General features: G+C 30.3%; 1 protein-coding gene across 1 annotated transcript in view; it reads left to right on the forward strand.

Annotated features, from left to right (window-relative positions):
* LOC126749227 (E3 ubiquitin-protein ligase RNF220-like) overlaps positions 1–20,203 on the forward strand; it is a 131,255-nt gene that overhangs the window by 89,877 nt on the left and 21,175 nt on the right. The window lies entirely within an intron of this gene.

Below are 20,203 nucleotides of genomic sequence, written 5' to 3' on the forward strand. Positions count from 1 at the left end.
ATTACGTATCGCATATTTCTACTACACTGATAATTGATTTAAAAATATTCTTTATCCTTTATGCAAATTATGCTTTTTTCTGTAATGTAAAATCTAAACTAAATACTAAGTCTTACATTTCTAAGGAAGGTAATGATAATTAAATATTTTTGCATTTTCTAGTGCCAATAAATGCATAATATTAAATGGACATTCCACGCGGAAATTAACCATTATCTACTTACATTCAAAAAATATGTGATTTAGGTCACCTGTAACATTCCAATTTGTGCAACACAGATCAGTAGGTGGTTATAGAGGTAAGGTTTACTACTTCTTCGTTGAGTTATAGGCGTCTTGAGTAAATAATGGCGCACTCATGTTAAGAAAGTTATTACTTACTGTAGGGTTCTAGGTATACTAAATAAACCACGATAATTACTTAATTATTATTAGTAAATCATGTTTATATGCGTTGACGTAATTTTCTGGGGGTTTACGATTCAATAAAAGCTACCAGTTTTAAATATTTTTTTTTCATAATATAATGTATTAGTTATTAAAATTATAGGCATGTAAAATTAATTAGTCAGACTAATGGAAATCATAGATAAAAAAATCAAATTAATTTTTTTCTATTTTTCTTAGTTTAGCTTCACGTTGGGCGCCAACATATACCATGTACTAAAAAAATTATGAATTTTCACTTGACTGAATAAAATTTCGAAAATTTGCACGCACATTCCCTGGACAATTTAATTCATTAAAATAAATACAAAAAAAGTATTTTTTACTAAAAATTCAACACAACTCAAAAACTTTTCCAAAACATATACAGGACGTTTAAAGTTTAATTAAATTAGGCAAACTTTATATACTTAGGCTAAAGCTTGGAACTAATTAGTTTAAATTGAATTTTTCCTGATAAAACAAAACTTCTTAATAACGTTAAGAAGGGGGTTATAGAGGTAAGAAAACACGAAAAAGCAGAAGATCTTAAGTTCAAAGATATTATAATTAAAAGGAAAATTAATGAAAACGTAGCGAGCAACCGAACTAATTTAAACAGGTTGATGTTCTTGGCCGATTATAGTCGGCTGCCGCTTTTTGGAAATAATTTTCAAGGCAAAGGGCCGTTAGACGTTTTTAAAGAGGGCTCGGGGTGACAACGACTTTACCCCCGGACTTTAAATTTAATCAGACTCCGAATGAGCTAAGTTTTCATTTATTTTTATACTCCCCCGTGCCCGTCTTAGAGGGACGTCTTTAAACCTTGATTTGTAACTTTTTTATTTCGTGTTTATTGCATTCATTTAGACACTTTAAACTTCAATTATAAAGAATATTGTCCCTTAAATAATCTCATTACGGCACTCGCCCCGACCCATCTTCTGAATCGTGTAATTTTATCTCTCCTTCTGTTCTTTTTATAGCCACTTAGAAAATCAGCCACTTTTTTTTTTTTGATTTTAGACCTTAATTAAAACCGTTTCATATAGTGAAAGAAACGACGTTCGTCACTTCAAAGAAATCAGTTTTATTTCTCCCTTTTTTTTCCATGATTACAAATGATCCGGCATCTGGAATATTTATATGCCCTATAGTCGTCGTTTTCGTTTTCACTTATTCGACGGCGACCATGTTTTGTAAATTTATGTCTCCAGATATTAGGTCTGTGCCGGTGACAGGGCGATGAAGGTTTAAGGCCGGGCTTAGGGCCTTTAGCGGTATAACTTACCCTCAAATAAATGTCAATGCTTAAAATGAAATTATTTATATTATTATTATGATGTGAGGGGTCCTTTTTTTTTGTTGTTCAGTCGTTGCAATTTTTTTTTGTTAATATTTGATCGCTTCGAAGTAATTTACTCACTTGTCGATTGCATACTGGACATTAGATAATGTCCAGTATGCAATATCCAAATCGTCTCTATGGCATTTTAATAACTGCCTGAAATTTTTAATTGGGTTTATTGTATAGGAAAAGGATCATTTCATTAAAATTTTTCACCATTCTTGGTTCTGAGATGGCTTTTAATTTCTCTAATTTATTGCAGCGTTTTTCAAAATATTTAGTTGTAGTACTGCATTGACGTTTTTTATGACGTAAATTCAATATTATGCAATTTGGACAAAATATTTGAAGTAAATCACGTAATTTGTAAAATAAAAAAATAAGCAATTATTTAGGTTTATTTAGTTAGTTATTATATAGTTAGTAATTATAGAAAAGGCATTTTTTTTAATATTTTAATTATTTCATGAATTTTTGACGTATCCCTAACTGACTAGGTACTATTTTTAAATTTTGTACAAATATTTCTTATATAATTTGATTGTACACCTATTACAGCCTTTTTCAAAAATATGCAGGAAATTAAAAAAAAAATTAATATATGTATTTTTAAATTGTTCAATGTATCAAGATACAATTTTGGAAATTTTTATAAATATTGTTTGGATAATTTTGTTAGACACTAATTCTAGCGTTTTTAAAAAAATGTAGAAATCTTAAAAGATTTTCGAGAAATTGTTTTTTATTAATTGAACAAAGTGTCTGTCCATAACTCAAAAATTGAAGTGGATACAATTTTGATAATTAGTACACATATTCTTTAGACAATTTGATTTGACACTTATTTCGGCGTTTTTCAAACTTTTTTTTTCAAGAAAATGATTTTTTTTTATTAATAATTGAACAAAATGTAAAAAATTTGTATAAATCTTTTTTGAACAATTTGGCTGAATACCTATTTTAGCGTTTTTCATTGTCCTGTTACATTCTTCATAATTTCCCCCTTATGTTGGGCGCCAATATGTCGTACAAAAAAAACTGTACTAACAAAAATACAGGTAAAAAATTTTGTATGTAGTTTTTTTACATAAATTACGTTAGTTCTTAAATCAAAATTAAGTAATTATTTAATATAGTGTTAGAAAACATAGAACACCTCAATGACACATCGAAAAATTAATAAATCTAAAAAATAACTTCCGAATGTAGTGAATCTAATTTCCATGTTAGGTCACACACCTTATGTATCACATAGCAGTAAAAATGCCTCAGTAAAGCTAATTCATTTAGAACAAAAATTGAAATTTTTTATTTTTTTTAATTATGTTACAAAAATATAATAAGGATATTTTACGTAAATTATGTCATTTATTAAATAAAATTAAGTAATCATTTAGGTTTATTCAGTATAGTATTAGAAAATATTAGAATGCTGCCTATAAAAGATCGAAAACCTAATAAATCCAAGAATAATTTCCAAATCTGGTGAATTTAATTTCCACGTTATGTCGCACGTCTTATGCATCATTCGGCAGTAAAAATGCCTCAGTGAGGCTAATTGGTTTTGAAAAAAAAATTTTTGAACAAAAAAAAATTTTTTTTAAATATTTCACGTCTTTAATTCAAAAAATTGACTATGAAAACAATTTTGAAATTTCGCATAAATATCTCTAAATAATTTAACTAGGCACATATTTTAGCATTTTTCCAAATTATGGAATTTTTTTTTTTTTTTAATATTTGACAAAATGTCCATAACTCAAAAAATTTACTAAATACAATTTTGAAAATTCGTACACATAATCTCCGAACAATTTAACGGAACACCTATTTCAGCGTTTTGCAAAATATTTGGTTGCAGTACCTTGTTACATTCTTCTTAGTTTACCCACACGTTGGGCGCCAACATGGCGTACAAAAAAAAAATTATTCTAAAAAAATACGGGGAAAGAATTTTGTATTTAAAGGCTTTCTGAGCTAAATTACGTAATTTTTTGATTGCCTATAATGCTGCCTATAACAGATCGAAAACCTAATAAATCTAAGAATAATTTCTGAATGTGGTGAATCTAATTTCCACGTTATGTCGCACGCCTTATGCATCATTCAGCAGTAAAAATGCCTCAGCGAGGCTAATTCGTTTCGGTGTCCATTCATAAAGTCGGTAGACGGGCCCCGCTGGCAACGTCTTTTTAACGTAGCCATAAACTCTAAAACTCCAATAAATATAACATTTACTTTGTATAACACGATTTCGACATGTACATGTACATTTGTGCTAGTTTTTAAAAGGAAAGCGCGCCTCATGGTGGGTTTGTAGTAGGGAAGAGGCGTCGTGGAACTAGATGGGGATTGGGCGGGCCCCATTTTGGCCGCACCCCCGCGATCGAACGCACCTGAGCCCGACGTTCTCTGTTCTGTTCTGTTCTGTTTATTTGTTTTGTGGCTTATTTCAGTTTGAGAAGCCGCACCTGATTATGACGCACGCTATGCAATCCAACGCTCGCTCGTCACGCCTGTCCCCTACGCTCGTCCCGATCTGTTTTTATTTTTCATTTTTGACCCTCCCAGGCCTGAACTATTTTCATTTTTTCTGGTTTTTATGTGCAAGTCAACTATAAATGAAAAAACAACGAATTAAAATAATTGTGAGAATAAATAATATAATGGGAGTCGTGTTATATAAAGTTATGCATGATATGTTTCTTCTACATTTAAATGTAATTTTATGCCTTTAATATATGCAAATATGTACCAATTTCGATTATTAAAATGATGGTGCAACCCATTTTTTCATATATTTTAATTTAGATTTTATTATAAATTTTATAACATATCTATAATTCAAACATTTTGCTAGGTACAATCTTTCTTGGTAGGTACAATTTAATTGGAGACCTATTTCAGGGTTTTTTAAAATATGTAGAAGATTTAAAAAAAAAACATTTTTTTGTAATTAAAAAAAAAATCGAAAATATTTCACAAAATGTTCATAACTCAAAAATTCGGATAAATACAGTTTTGAAAATTTGTACACATATTCTCTAAACTATTTGATTAGACACCTATTTCAACGTTTTTTAAAATATGTACAAAATTTTTGAAAAAATATTGTTTTTCGAGAAAATATTTTTTTTTACTAATAAGTGAACAAAATTTCTGTAACTCAAAAACTTAATCAGATACAATTTTGAAAATTCATACATATATTCTTTGAACAATTTGATTGGAGACCTATTTCAGCGTTTTTCAAAATATGTAGAAGATTTTGAAAAAATTATTCTTTTGTAAATTAAAAAAAAAATCGAAAATATTTCACTAAATGTTCATAACTTAAAAATTTGAATAAATACAATTTTGAAAATTTGTACACGTATTTTCTGAACCATTTGATTGGATACCTGTTTCAGCGTTTTTTAAAATATGTACAAAATTTTGAAAAAAAAAATTGCTTTTCGAGAAAATAATATTTTTTTACTAATAATTGAACAAAATGTCTGTAACTCAAAAACTTGATCAGATACAATTTTGAAAATTCTTACATATATTCTTTAGGGAATTTGATTGAAGACCTATTTTAGCGTTTTTCAAAATATATAGAAGATTTTGAAAAAAAAAATCTTTTGTAAATTAAAACAAATAATCGAAAAAATTTTACAAGATGTTCATAACTCAAAAATTAAAATAAACACAATTTTAAAAATTTGTACACGTATTCTCTGAACCATTTGATTGGATACCTGTTTCAGCGTTTTTTTAAATATGTACAAAATTTTGAAAAAAAAAATGTTTTTCGAGAAAATTATTTTTTTTACTATTAATTGAACAAAATGTATGTAACTCAAAAATTTGTTCACATACAATTTTGAAAATTTGTACACATATTCTCTGAACAATTTGACTGAGCACCTATTTTAGGTTTTTTCAAAATATCCCAAAGGTTTTGAAAAAAAAAATTTTTGGAATTCAATTCGTATAAATATTTGCACATATTTATACCCTAGTTATCTTTAAAAAAATATAACCTGTCAATAACTGTATTATTATCCGGCATTAATGTTTCTTTCTCTCTTCCATTCTAACATGCAACCTTTGATAGAATAGGATAAATCATCATGATCTAAACCATTTTCAGGTCTATCCTGTAGTTTTTTAGGTTTATTTAACTCTAGCTTTTCCAGTAAATGAATAGAAGTAATCATATTGCATTTAAGACTAGTAAGCTCGCTTATGTCATTATCCCTTCTAAGGGTTTTTTTGGTTCTGTTTGGTAATTTTATTTATTAACTCTGCATTCTGGAATGTCAGCTTATTTATTTCTTCAGTCATTCTTCGTAGTTCCTTTATTTTCTTGTTTAGGGCATTAATAAATTTTTTGTAATTTTTAGAAATTTTCAATTCAAAATTTAAGGACTGTATATGCTATTTACGAGCAATTCTTGGCTATCCTTAGGTCAGCTTGTAAATTTTCTATTTTATCTTTTAGATATTTAATTATGGTATATGCTCCCTCTGTGAATTAATGGTGTTTTTTTAAACCTCCAGTATCCTTGCCTGAAAAAAATTAAAGAAACTATCTTCTTATATTAGAGAAATTATATCTCTCTATGTATTTTCAACAATTTCTTATTATTAAAATGATACACTATTTTAGACCGTACCAACCGTAGGAGAAAGTTAAAACTGTGTAGTAATTGCGGTTAAAAGTTGGCTTCACCCGGACAAATAGGGGGCCCCATTGTAAAACCGGCGAAAGCGGATTTAATCTCGTGACATCTCTAACAAAGCAATACAATAAATTAGCGATATAAAACAATATGAAAACGGACGGAATGTGCTAGTCTTCGCATTCCGACCTTCCGCGCGCGCGATCCCTCTCTCTCTCTCGTTCTCTGCCTCTCTCTTTATCAACGAACATGCAATAAAATTAAATTTTTTTCTCAAAAAATTCAAGAGAGCTAAAAGAAAAAAATTTAGGCGGACTCTCATCAATTCAATTAAGTTTATTTCAATTAATAAATAACACCTTTGGTTACATACCTAATGAACACCCTGTCTGTGTTTCACTGAAGTACGCAAAAACTTATATAACCTTCCTACATTAACCAAGTAATTTCCCATTGTAAACTATGATCAAAAACCACCCTAATAATGTAATGACACTCGTCGGGCAGCATACTGCCAATAAACCCCCTTGCCGCAATACGTTGCTAAATGACCAAAAAATATCATAAAATATGATGGTAAAAAAAAATAACGTCAGGTTGTCGACGGTAAGTATTGTATGGAATATACTGGTGATATTAAAATTTGTCGTGATTGATGGAAGTTAGATAGCAAGTGCTGCTTTACAAGCTCGGGGGGGGTAGAAGGGCTGCTTTGGGCTCCTCTGGGCGCTCATTGTGTTTTGGCCCCATTGTGCTTTGATGGCGGTTTTTACTGCTCTTTTTTTTTTAATTTATTATACCCCGCCTTTTATCACAGTAAGAGCAGTTTTAGTTACCTCGAATCAATTTTATCAAAAGCTACATAAGTTTTTAAGTCGGTTGTTGATCCGAAAAGAGGGAAAACAATCCCGTTTATTCATCCAGCAGGAGTTTAAGGGAGGGTAGGTGGCACCAGGACAGTTGAAATGCGGTTGCAAAAGGATTTGCGATACGTAATTGGCTCAGCTGCGCTCGACACGGTCGACTTATCAATAACTCGTCATCGCTGCACTGAACCAACTGGTCTCACTTTTTCGTTAAGGGTTTTCAATTTTTTTTTCGCCCCTTCGGCTTAAGATTATTTATCACTTTTATACAGGGCGAAGAAAAAATTGGTTTTATTAAAGAAAATTTTATGCATAATTTAATAAGATGTGGCTTTCATTTTGCTATTTATGCTTCTTATCAAGATCGGATAATTAGGTAATTTTTTAAAAATTTATAAGAATAAAAGGCAGGTAAATTTGGAGTTAATCAGGGCTGGGGTGGTTAAACATAGCAAAAAGTTAAATTTTTTTTATTTTATTGTTTTTTTTTTAATCTATAAATATTTTTAAAAATGCTGAATATGTGTATAAATTGTATCTAGTCAAATTTTTGAGTTATCGGCACGTTGTTCAATAAAAAAAATATGTATATATTTAAAAAAATATATTTGTTCTCAAAAATTTTTTACATATTTTGAACGCCCAATTTGTTCAAAAAATATATGTATACGTTTTTAAAATTGTATTTATAGCTAACTATTTTAGTTATGCATATTTTGTCAAATTTTTTTGATTTTTTTTTTAATTTCCAAAAAAAAACGTTTTTTTCAAAATCTTCTTTTTTTTTTAACTTTTGACATGGCTGACATAGATATTTAATTAAATTGTTCAAAGAACATGTATGCAAATTTTCAAAATTGTAATAAGTAAAATTTTTGAATTATAAACATTTTGTGAATTTTTTTTTTTTATTTAAATAAAGTTTTTTTTTTTCGAAAATCTTGTTCATGTTTTGGAAAACGCTGAAATAGGTGTCCAGTCAAATTATTCAGAGAATATGTGTACAAATTTTTAAAATTATATCTACTCAAATTTTTGAGTTATACACATTTTGTTCAATTATTAATAAGAAAAAAAAAATTTCTCGAAAAAACTATTTTCTCCATTTTTTAAAATACGCTTAAATAGGTGTCCAGACAAATTATTTAGAGAATATATGTACAAATTTTCAAAACTGTATTTCCCCAAATTTTTGAGTTATGAACATTTTGTGAAATTTTTTCAATTTTTTTTTAAATTTACAAAAAAATTTTTTTTTTACAACCTTGTACATATATTAAAAAAAGCTGAAATAGGTGTCCAATCAAATTGGTCAGAGAATATGTGTAAAAATTTTCAAAATTATATCTTCTCAAATTTTTGAGTTATAAATATTTTGTTCAATTATTAGAAAAAAGAAATAAATTTAATCGAAAAAAAATTTTTTTTTTCAAAATTTTGGACATGTTTTGAAAAAAGGCTGAAATAAGTATTCGATTAAATTGTTCAAAGAATACGTATACAAATTTTCAAAATTGTATTAAGTTAAATTTTTGAGTTATGAACAGTTTGTGCAATTGTCTGTTTTCAACTCTTTTGTTGTGTGCAAATACTCTTTTGTAGTGCTTAGTATTTTAATACTTGTATGAGTACATTTCACTTAGTATTTATTTCTTTTTTAGTAGTTTCAGGTGTTGAGTCCTTCGTACAATATAGCCTTTTTGATTTAATTGGATTTGATTCGAGATATAGGAACGATAATTCTGAATATCTACGAGTTCCTAAGCACCAAATCCTAGAATGAGAACGAAAAAAAAAAGAAAGTAGAAGAAAACGCCGACCGAGTGAAAATTGCTACGATAACCGGATTTGGCTTTTCATTTTTCTGCCAGAGTGGCTCACGATCGGAAAACTCATACCTCCGGCCCGTGGCTGTCTGTCGTCTCATTTCCCCTTTTGCGCTCGAATCCACTAACGCGATATTCCAGCCGTGTGTCGGCGCCTCTTTTGCCCCGCAAATTGCACGAAACATTTTCGCAACAGACGGTATTCCTATCGGGAAATTCTTCTGTGTTTAAATTAAATCACTCTCGAGACCGAGATGATGGGAAATGCGTTTCTTATAACACCGTTCGTTTCACACCGCGTCCATCTTAATTTCGTTTTTTTTTTGACCAGTTTTTAGCAAAATTCATTTTAGTTGTGTGTGGCAATAAAAAATATATTTTACAGAGCAATGGCGTTATCAAGTTTATATTATACAAGGCGTCTTAAAAGTGTTGGTCAAATCAAACTGAAACAAAGGATAAAGGAAGTCATTTTTAATCAAAACCATCCCTTAAGAATTTTTTCCCATTTTTTTTAATTTTTTTCTTAATATAAAAAATATATATTTTTCATTTTTTAAATTATGTTTAAAAATATAAAAGTTATTGTTAATGTTAAAGTATATTCCAAAGTTTGAGATGACGTCACAATACACAACAATACACAGTGCAATTTTTAACTGTTGATTGTGTAGTATGTAGTGTTTTTGAACGGAGTCAGGTGTATATTTTTTTGAGAGCCTCTACCTGATTTCATTACGTCCTATATTTTTTAGGAATTAATTGAAAACCAAAATTTTCAAAAAAAGAAAACATAAATTGAGAGATTACTAATAGTCGTAATTGTAACACGGTCCAAGGGGTAACGGAGGGGGGTGACAGAGGGAAGGCCTGAGTTAAAGTGTTGGCAACAGCTGGTGAACTACCCTGGTGTGCGACGACTATACTGTCGATCATGGCCGCAAATGGAGCCCGAGGAGATTTATAGCTCTTCAAAATTAACAAAACGGATTCATTTGGCCCAATTAATTTTAGATTCGGAATAGCGCAGTCGTTAGACGTCGGCGGTCGGGATATGCCTTTTTGGAGGACCCGGATTGCGCCGCACCCACATCATAATACACGCCGTTCCGCCGTACTTAATGGCCGTTTTATTTTCAGATCTTTCCCCATTAAAATTAAACGGCGAGTTACCCAAAACCCTTAATTGATCGTTCACGTTCTTGTTATTATCTTTGACTTCAACCACAGTTTCACTGATTTTTTTCTCTCATATGCAATACATTACGGATGCGTAAAGTAGCGGATAAATTCAATTAAAATGAAATGGACCCTTTCTGAAAAAAATGTCCGAACCCCGGTTTAGGGTTTTTCTACGTGGGAATTAAATATACAGGGTGACTCAAAAAAATCAATCAATATGTTTTTTAAATGGAAACCACCATTTTTTTGATGCAAAATGAGGATATGGTACAAATGAATAGTGATTACATAAACAACTTTGAACGAAACATGATGATAAAATGTAAAATTAAAGAAATACCTATCTAAACTAAATATTCAAATTGAGCCCCTTGGACAATTGAGATCTTGGACAGGATCACACGCTTCTCGTCCTGAAGCCAATGCAGAATATTTTTTAAAAGACAAAACATTGGTAGGTAAACAATAGGGAAAAAACAAAGAGATCTCCAAGTAACTAAAATTAGTGCATATACATTCAAGTTATATTTTCCTTTTGGACAATTTCAAAAATTTTTGGAAAATAGACTCCACTCTATTGTCCGCAATTAGGTTTGCCATAAGTAAAGTATGACACATAGAAAATGAACTCTATTAAATATTATATATGAGAGAAAATGGAGAGGTCAAAGGATATCATGTAAAAAAAGTTGATGGCAAAGAACCTACTAATTTGCCACACTCTGTATATAACCCAAAAAAGTCCAGCCCTAAAACACAATATATTATCTAAATTTAGTGTGGACAACCGAAAACGCTAAATTAGCATACTTTATTCCGGCCTATCAAGCGGGTTTAGCTCGTATTTCGCAAACAGATTACCGAAATGAAATTCGGGTTAGTGTAGATTAACACGTCCCATAAATAACGTGGCCAAAGGTGTGTAAAAAGCGGGTGCAGATGGGGGTGCAATTAGTTTTAGACGCCCCAAGAAGGAAAATGTCCGGCTTACCCTATGCTAATGAGAATAACATTTTTCTAAGTTAAACCGGGATCAAAAACTGCGAACATCCCGTACAAGAAAACATGTGTAAAACAAGCAGGTTTGTAACATTAACGTACCCCCCCTGATTTGGGGTGTAAAATGTGCGTTTTTATGCAGTGTACGTGTGTGGCCGCGTGTGCAAGTCATTAGGAATATTACTCGCACGTTGCCACTTCTATTCTTGATTTTTTTTCTATGGAACACTTTGCTTTCTGTCAATTTTCATTTCATACTGATTGACACAGACATTTTGCATAAAAGGTCGAATACTTGGCAACATTGATATTTAAAAATTGACCAAAATACTGATTTCGCTAAATAGTCGGTGTACATTAAATCTCTGAAATATAATGATAATTTACGGCAAAATTATTATTTCTTTGATGAAATATTGAACACTTGGCAACAGTGACACAAAATATAAAGAGAAAATGTGACAGGCGTCACATGGAGGCAGACGGTGAGTGCCTAATTTGCCCCGTGGTTTTGCGGCATCATTAGCACGATTGACATCTCTCACTTTCATGGCTTTTTTTAATCACAATTTACAAAATACGATCGGGAAGTTCGGTTTAAATTGACGCGGTGAGAAATATCATTAGTGGTGTTAAAAATCAACAAGAAAAAATCAAAAGCATCAAGTCTGACGTGTCGATGAAATTTTTTATTAATTTGTATACAAACTACTTAACAAATCAGATGATTTTCGTCAATCGTTAAGCGATTTGGTGTGGAAAACCCATGTCAGCAAACATTCCTTTGCATTTAAATCACTGATATGTTGTAAATTTTATATATCTTAAAAATGATACTGAAAGAAAGGCGACCAAACTTTCGAAGCATATTCAATGAATCTAATTAGTGACAAATACAAGATTGAATGTATTACGTATAATAAATCGAATGTATTAAACGAAACCTTAATAACTATTGTCAATTAAATAACTGTAATGGATAAGATTATTCTTCAACGTCATGGAAATTAGCAACAGAATCAGGAACGAAAATCAAAATTTTACAGTCGCCCAGATTAGTTCTGCCCGCGATAAATTTGTTTTCATATTTAAGGATTAATTCGTTAAGTTCTTTATATTTATCAGTAATATTTACTAGGCCATTTTCGTGTAATATTTGTTGTAAAAATCTTCCCAATAGTACAAAACATTTGTTACCTTTGTATACTTTATAATAAATTTAACCTCTTTTGTCGCTATTTTAATATCTATAGAAAAGTTACAAAATATTCTCATTTTAAACGTCTTTTTTTCTTTATATCTAAGATTTGTCCTTATTCGAGTCTCGATATTTATAATATTTTTATAATGTTTAAACATTATAAAAATTCAAATTTAATATCTAATCAAATTTCATTTCAATATTGGTTGGCTAACACTCTCTCCTCCCCTGAAAAAACGTGCATCTCTAAGATATATTGTGTATTTTATATTCTTTTATTTACACAGCGGGTTTAAAGGTGTGATTTTTTTAAATTCTTTATTATTTTACAAACATATATGTTTTATTTGCAAAAAAATCAAATCTAAACACCTTTTTTCTATATTATGTAATTTTAGTTTAAATTCAGATTTAATCCTTAAATATAAAAAAACAATATATTCCGGGCAAAACTTACTTGGGCGACTGTAAAACATTTATTTGATTCCGTTGCGTACTATAAGACATCAATTATTAAAACATTTTAAAGTAAATCAGATACGTGGTTTATGATTGATTATTTGCAAACAAGAAGACATAAAGTAGCATTGACTTTTTTGATCAAACTTTTACACAATCAAATATACTGTAGTGTTTTGCTAAATTAGATAAGGCATATTGTTCCTAGATTTAACGCTAGATTTTCTAAAACCCCATTATTTTTTGTTGTAATACATTTAATGTTTATGTAAATAATTGTGATGTTATTGTTAGTGATTTTTTATAACTAATGACGTTAATGTTAATGACCTATGTAACTCTGCCTGTCTATTAAATCTTTTTTGAAATTTTTATTGATTTGGATAGATGTTGTTATTTTGTTATAATTTTAAATTTCATCGATTTTTTTTTGTATTTCCTGTAATTGTAACTTATCTGTTGGAAATATATCACTATTTATTCATTTATTTTAAAATATATTTTATTATCATTAGCAAATAATAAACTTTTTCCTTTCAGGTGTTTAAAATTATAATTTATAAAGGAATGAAAGAATAGTGGTCTTAAAAATATTTTTTTTTACTTACTAAACTCAAAAATACATACAAAGTTTCACTTGCTAAAAGTTACACTAGTTTATAAAAGTTTGGCAGATTCAGATTTTTGCATATAGAAGAATCTGCTCTTTAATACTGCAACCAAGTATCAATGTATAAACCAACTTTTTTTTTTCAACACAAATAAAACAGGTTTTTGAACTTAAGCAAAAGGCAAAATCCATGCTGGACACAAGGTTCAGAAAGCTATTTACTGACCATCAAACAGCACTATAAATATATGTTTTTTAAACACATTAACTGAAATATATAAAGAGTTTAAGTCGGGATCAAAAAAATTTATTTGTCTAGCAATATTGGAAGAAAATGATTGCGTGTATGTGAGCTTTAAAAGAATTTTTCAAATGCTATATTAACCGTTTAGATAAAAGATTTCCATTAGTATCATTCATATTTTGTGGTAGCATATTATTTTTAATAAAATTCCAAAAATAAATTATTAGGGTTAGTAATTAAATTACTTTTCGAGAACGTCATTCTTGAAACTCTTGTTTTGATTGTCAATAAAAGATAATATTGGTCATTAGGAGTGTTTTGCTCTTTTCACGTGGACTTTGAGTGTGAGTGAGATATCCCCAGCATAGATTTTTTTTTTTGTAAAATTTAATTTAAGACGAATATTTTAGACACAATGCCACAGGTAAATGTAAATCGGGTAAAATTTTAATATAAATTAAAAGTTTTGCGAATTAAGGCGATCGGTGGGAAATGAAATAATGCCGAATTTCCCCGAATAAATTAAACTTTTCACCGACCGTTTAGGGCCAAAAAAGAAACAAGCTCGGAAGGTCCTTTTTACGTTTAAATTTATAGTCCAGTAGAGTAAAAGGGAATATCAATTACCATGTTTAAGGATATATAATGAATGGTATAGGTGGACTATCAACTTAATTTTTTTAAATAGAAACACCCATTTTTTTATACCATGTCCTATACTTAACCTCAATATTTATTAAGAAATTTGCGATTAAATTTTTTATAAATAACCATGAATTTTTGGAACAGTTTGGAACACAAAAAAATAAAAATAAATGTCCCCATAGATAAAAATCCAATGGGGTTAAATCTGGCGACCTTGCTGGTTATTCAATCCATCTATTTGGGAGAATTTTGGTAAGGTAATCTCGTACTGTTCGCGAATAGTGTGAAGCGGCGCCATCTTGTTGGAATCATATCGAATTTGCCGGTATAAATGGGTTTTCACCATTTGGATAAAATGCAATTAAACTAGGTACTATCTAATTTTGAAGCAACTCTAAATATTTTTCAGAAGTAAGTGCGCTCTCAATACAATAGGGACCCATAATTGACGTGCCCACAATTCCTGCCCACACGTTTAACTTCTTGGGAAATTGTGTGTGACTTTCCATACTCCAGTGTGGATTTTCTGGTGCCCAATAAGGAAAAATTTGCCTAATTACAGAACCGTTTAAAAAAAAAACTTGGGAAAAAACAATCTTAATTAAAAATTGTGGATTTGCATTACTTGCATTAATTCGCAAAACTCTATTCTGCGGATGTGATCATTTTTAATAAGCTTCTGAATAAAATGAATTTTATATGGATGCCATTTATTCCTATGCAAATATTTAAGAACACATGATTTATTAACCGACTGATCTGCAGCAACTTGTCGAGTTGATTTATGTGGATTTTCTTGTAAATCAAGCAAAATATCTAATTGTCTGTGACCTGGAACCGTGGGATGGTCCAGGTCATGTTTCTCACTAACATGACCAAAATCTCTAAACTTTTTCTCAATTTTGCTCACTACCGAACGTGTAATAGGCCTCTCCGGGTACAAATAAAATATACTTAAAATTCTATGCAGAATTTAAAAATGGAATAAAAAATAGGTGTTTCCATTTAAAAAATTGAAGTTGATGGTCGTTGATGGCTTATTTTTAGTTTTAAATACATGAACTCATCGTCAAGAAAAATGAGTGTTTTTTGTAATACACCCCTGAATTTTAAATGAATTTGTTCCAACTTGCGCGTCTTGACTGTATATAATATAATATATCCGTAAACATGACATAAATTATATGTCATGTTTACGGATAAATAAACGAAGAAATTGATTATTCTTTTGAAATTCAAGAAGAAATATCTTCCAAACATGAACTGGGAGAATGATAATTTAAATCGTATAGCACAAAAGTTAATCTAAGGGTAGTAGTAACTAACAGGGGAAATGAGGGATGTTTCCATTATTAAGAAAACGTCCCGGTAAGTCCGTCAGGTTCTCCATAATTTCGAAATGACGACGTTCAAATCCCCCGGACTAAAAGGGGGTCCGAGCGTGTTAAACATGAAGCGGGCGCTCACACCTTCGGAGCGTGTAAATCCTTTTCCGGATTTGTAAAACGAGGCGACGTAAGCGCCTGCATGCTTTCGCTGACCATTTATCATGCCGACCGGGTCGAGTCTCGCTCTTTAATTCTCGCTTTGTTTTCGTCTTTTTCGCTCTAACTGTCGCCATGCGGCTTGACAGCTCTAACACATCTCATCTCCCCCACAACCCCCAAACCCCTTTGACTTCATGGTTTCATACTATTTATCCACTTAAGGTCACATCTTAGAACTCTGTTTTTTCTAAATAATATATGTATCAGCTTGTTCTCAGAACTATTGATGTTTGCCGATTACTTGATGTCAGCAATGCAATTTTGAATTACTACTACCCTGAAGAATAAAAATATACGCTGCGCCTCTATTTGTGCGTACGTTAAATGATAAATAAATTATGCTCTTACTAAGGAAACGAACAAAATATTGAAACCGTTTTAAGAATAAATGTGATTAAAATATTCAGTTTGTTAATATAATTACTGGCAATGTTTCGCGAAAGGTAAGCTGATATGCCAATCATTTTTAAACCCGTTTAAGTTAATCCTCTTATAATGAGGTTTCTTGCCATCGGACACGGTTTAAGTGGCCCACCGTCCGGTAGCAAATTGACGTAAATGTTGTTGAGTGTTAAACAAATTTTATTTTGCATTTTTAATGATTTGTAATGGCACCGCAATGCATCAGAGAAGGACAGTCTTTTCACTGAACACCTGCTTTTAGTTATTTTTAAAAGCTATTGAGAAAATTAACCTAAGTGTCCGTTGTGATTATTTCTTTTTTCAAAAAAGTATCATTCAATTCAAAAACTTGACTATAAAAACAATAATAATAATAAATATTATTGCTACAACTAAGTAAATTGTTATTGCTATTAATTCTCTTTGCAAATAAGTCACTGACATTTCTCAACATAATTGTCATAACTGTTTTATTCTTCACAAGAAAAAATCCAGTTTGGTCAAATCAGGAGATTTTGCTGGCCAAAGTCCAAACTCTACGTATCCATCGATTATCAAAATGATTATTTCAAAAACTTCTAACAGCTTGACTATAATGAGTTGGAACTCCACCATGCTAAAACCAGAAAAAGGATATTTAAATAATTTTGCGAGAAGATTTATTTCTCCTGTAAGATGCCCGTTGGTCCAATAACGTATTGCTCAATTCCTACCCGAACATTAAGCGACCATTTATGTTGGTGATGAATTTTTCTAGTAAGAAGTTGTCATAATAGTGAAAATTTTGCACCCACTAATAAAAAGCAACCTTATTTTGATAATCCTGTGATTGTAATTCTTATAATAATTGAATATGGCAAGGATGAATAATAATAATAATGCAATCAGTAGCATCTGCCAATTTTTTGCTTAGGAGAATATGGGAAATTAATGACTCACTAAAAGGAAACTCTCTAATGCATATTCGAGAATTCTAAATAACACATAAAATTAATGCTATCTTTAGTTCTTTTAAGGACCCAAGCAAGGTTCTGTTAATTAAATTAAATGTTCAAATTTTATAGTAACATAGCTCAATGATCTTTTTGGATAAGCAAATGTCCAAATTTGGTTCACTTTAGAAGCTTGGAAAAATTCTGGTAATTAATGTAGCTTAGTGCTCTTTTAATACTACAAAGTAAACAGACCCAAAATATCTTTAATCAATGCCCAAATTTTAATGTTTTTCAAAACCCCTTTTAGTACGAAAGTGTTCAAATTTGGTCACTTTAGGACCCTGTAAAAATTCTATTAATTAAACTACAATGTTCAGATTTTGTGGCAGGATAGCTCAATATTCTCTTAATACTATAAAGCAAACAGATCTAAAATACCTTTAGGCAGTGATTAATAATTAATGTTTTACCATGGCCACTTTTGCTAAGAAAGTGTTCAAATGTAGTTCACTGTAGGACCCTGGAAAAACTCTATTAATTAAATTACATTGTTCAAATTTTACAGTAGCGTAACACAATGTTCTCTTAAGACGAAAAAGTAAACGGACTCAAAATATCTTTGGTTAATGGCTAGATATTAATGTTCTACCAAAGACACTTTTGACCGAAAAGTGTTAAAATCTAGTTCACTTTAGAGGCCTAGAAAAATTCTAATAATTAACCTACAATGTTCAGATTTTGTGGCAGGATAGCTCAATATTCTTTTAATATTATAAAGCAAACAGATCTAAAATACCTTTAGTCAGTGATTAATAATTAATGTTTTACCATGGCCACTTTTGCTAAGAAAGTGTTCAAATGTAGTTCACTGTAGGACCCTGGAAAAACTCTATTAATTAAATTACATTGTTCAAATTTTACAGTAGCGTAACACAATGTTCTCTTAAGACGAAAAAGTAAACGGACTCAAAATATCTTTGGTTAATGGCTAGATATTAATGTTCTACCAAAGACACTTTTGACCGAAAAGTGTTAAAATCTGGTTCACTTTAGAGGCCTAGAAAAATTCTAATAATTAAACTACAATGTTCAGATTTTGTGGCAGGATAGCTTAATATTCTCTTAATACTATAAAGCAAACAGACCTAAAATACCTGTAGTCAGTGATTAATAATTAATGTTTTACCATTGCCACTTTTGCTAAGAAAGTGTTCAAATGTAGTTTACTGTAGGATCCTGGAAAAACTCTGTTAATTAAATTACTGTGTTCAAATTTTACAGTAGCATAACACAATGTTTTCTTAAAACTATAAAGTAAATGGACACAAAATATCTTTGGTTAATGGCTAGATATTAATGTTCTACCAAAGACACTTTTGACCGAAAAGTGTTAAAATCTGGTGCACTTTAGAGGCCTAGAAAAATTCTAATAATTAAACTACAATATTCAGATTTTGTGGCAGGATAGCTCAATATTCTCTTAATACTATAAAGCAAACAGATCTAAAATACCTTTAGTCAGTGATTAAATATTAAGGTTTTACCACTGCCACTTTTGCTAAGAAAGTGTTCACTGTAGGACTCTGGAAAAACTCTGTTAATTAAATTACATTGTTCATATTTTACAGTAGCGTAACACAATGTTCTCTTAAGACGAAAAAGTAAACGGACCCAAAATATCTTTGGTTAATGGCTAGATATTAATGTTCTACCAAAGACACTTTTGACCGAAAAGTGTTAAAATCCGGTTCACTTTAGAGGCCTAGAAAAATTCTAATAATTAAACTACAATGTTCAGATCTTGTGGCAGGATAGCTCAGTATTCTCTTAATACTATAAAGCAAACAGATCTAAAATACCTGTAGTCAGTGATTAATAATTAATGTTTTACCAATGCCACTTTTGCTAAGAAAGTGTTCAAATGTAGTTCATTGTAGGACCCTGGAAAAACTCTATTAATTAAATTACATTGTTCAAATTTTACAGTAGCGTAACACAATGTTCTCTTAAGACGAAAAAGTAAACGGACTCAAAATATCTTTGGTTAATGGCTAGATATTAATGTTCTACCAAAGACACTTTTGACCGAAAAGTGTTAAAATCTAGTTCACTTTAGAGGCCTAGAAAAATTCTAATAATTAACCTACAATGTTCAGATTTTGTGGCAGGATAGCTCAGTATTCTCTTAATACTATAAAGCAAACAGATCTAAAATACCTGTAGTCAGTGATTAATAATTAATGTTTTACCAATGCCACTTTTGCTAAGAAAGTGTTCAAATGTAGTTCACTGTAGGACCCTGGAAAAATTCTGTTAATTAAATTACTGTATTCAAATTTTACAGTAGCATAACACAATGTTTTCTTAAGACTATAAAGTAAACCGACCCAAAATATCTTTGGTCAATGCCTAGATATTAATAGTTTCCTAAAACACTTTTGACCAAAAAGTGTCAAAATCTGGTTCACCTTAGAGGCCTGGAAAAATTCTATTAATTAAACTACAATGTTCAGATTTTGTGGTGGGATAGCTCAATATTCTCTTAATACTATAAAGCAAACAGATCTAAAATACCTTTAGTCAGTGATTAAATATTAAGGTTTTACCACTGCCACTTTTGCTAAGAAAGTGTTCACTGTAGGACTCTGGAAAAACTCTGTTAATTAAATTACATTGTTCATATTTTACAGTAGCGTAACACAATGTTCTCTTAAGACGAGAAAGTAAACCGACCCAAAATATCTTTGGTTAATGGCTAGATATTAATGTTCTATCAAAGACACTTTTGACCGAAAAGTGTTAAAATCCGGTTCACTTTAGAGGCCTAGAAAAATTCTAATAATTAA

Source organism: Anthonomus grandis, chromosome 22 (genome assembly GCF_022605725.1).
Source record: "Anthonomus grandis grandis chromosome 22, icAntGran1.3, whole genome shotgun sequence".
In the NCBI taxonomy this organism is placed as follows: domain Eukaryota; kingdom Metazoa; phylum Arthropoda; class Insecta; order Coleoptera; family Curculionidae; genus Anthonomus; species Anthonomus grandis.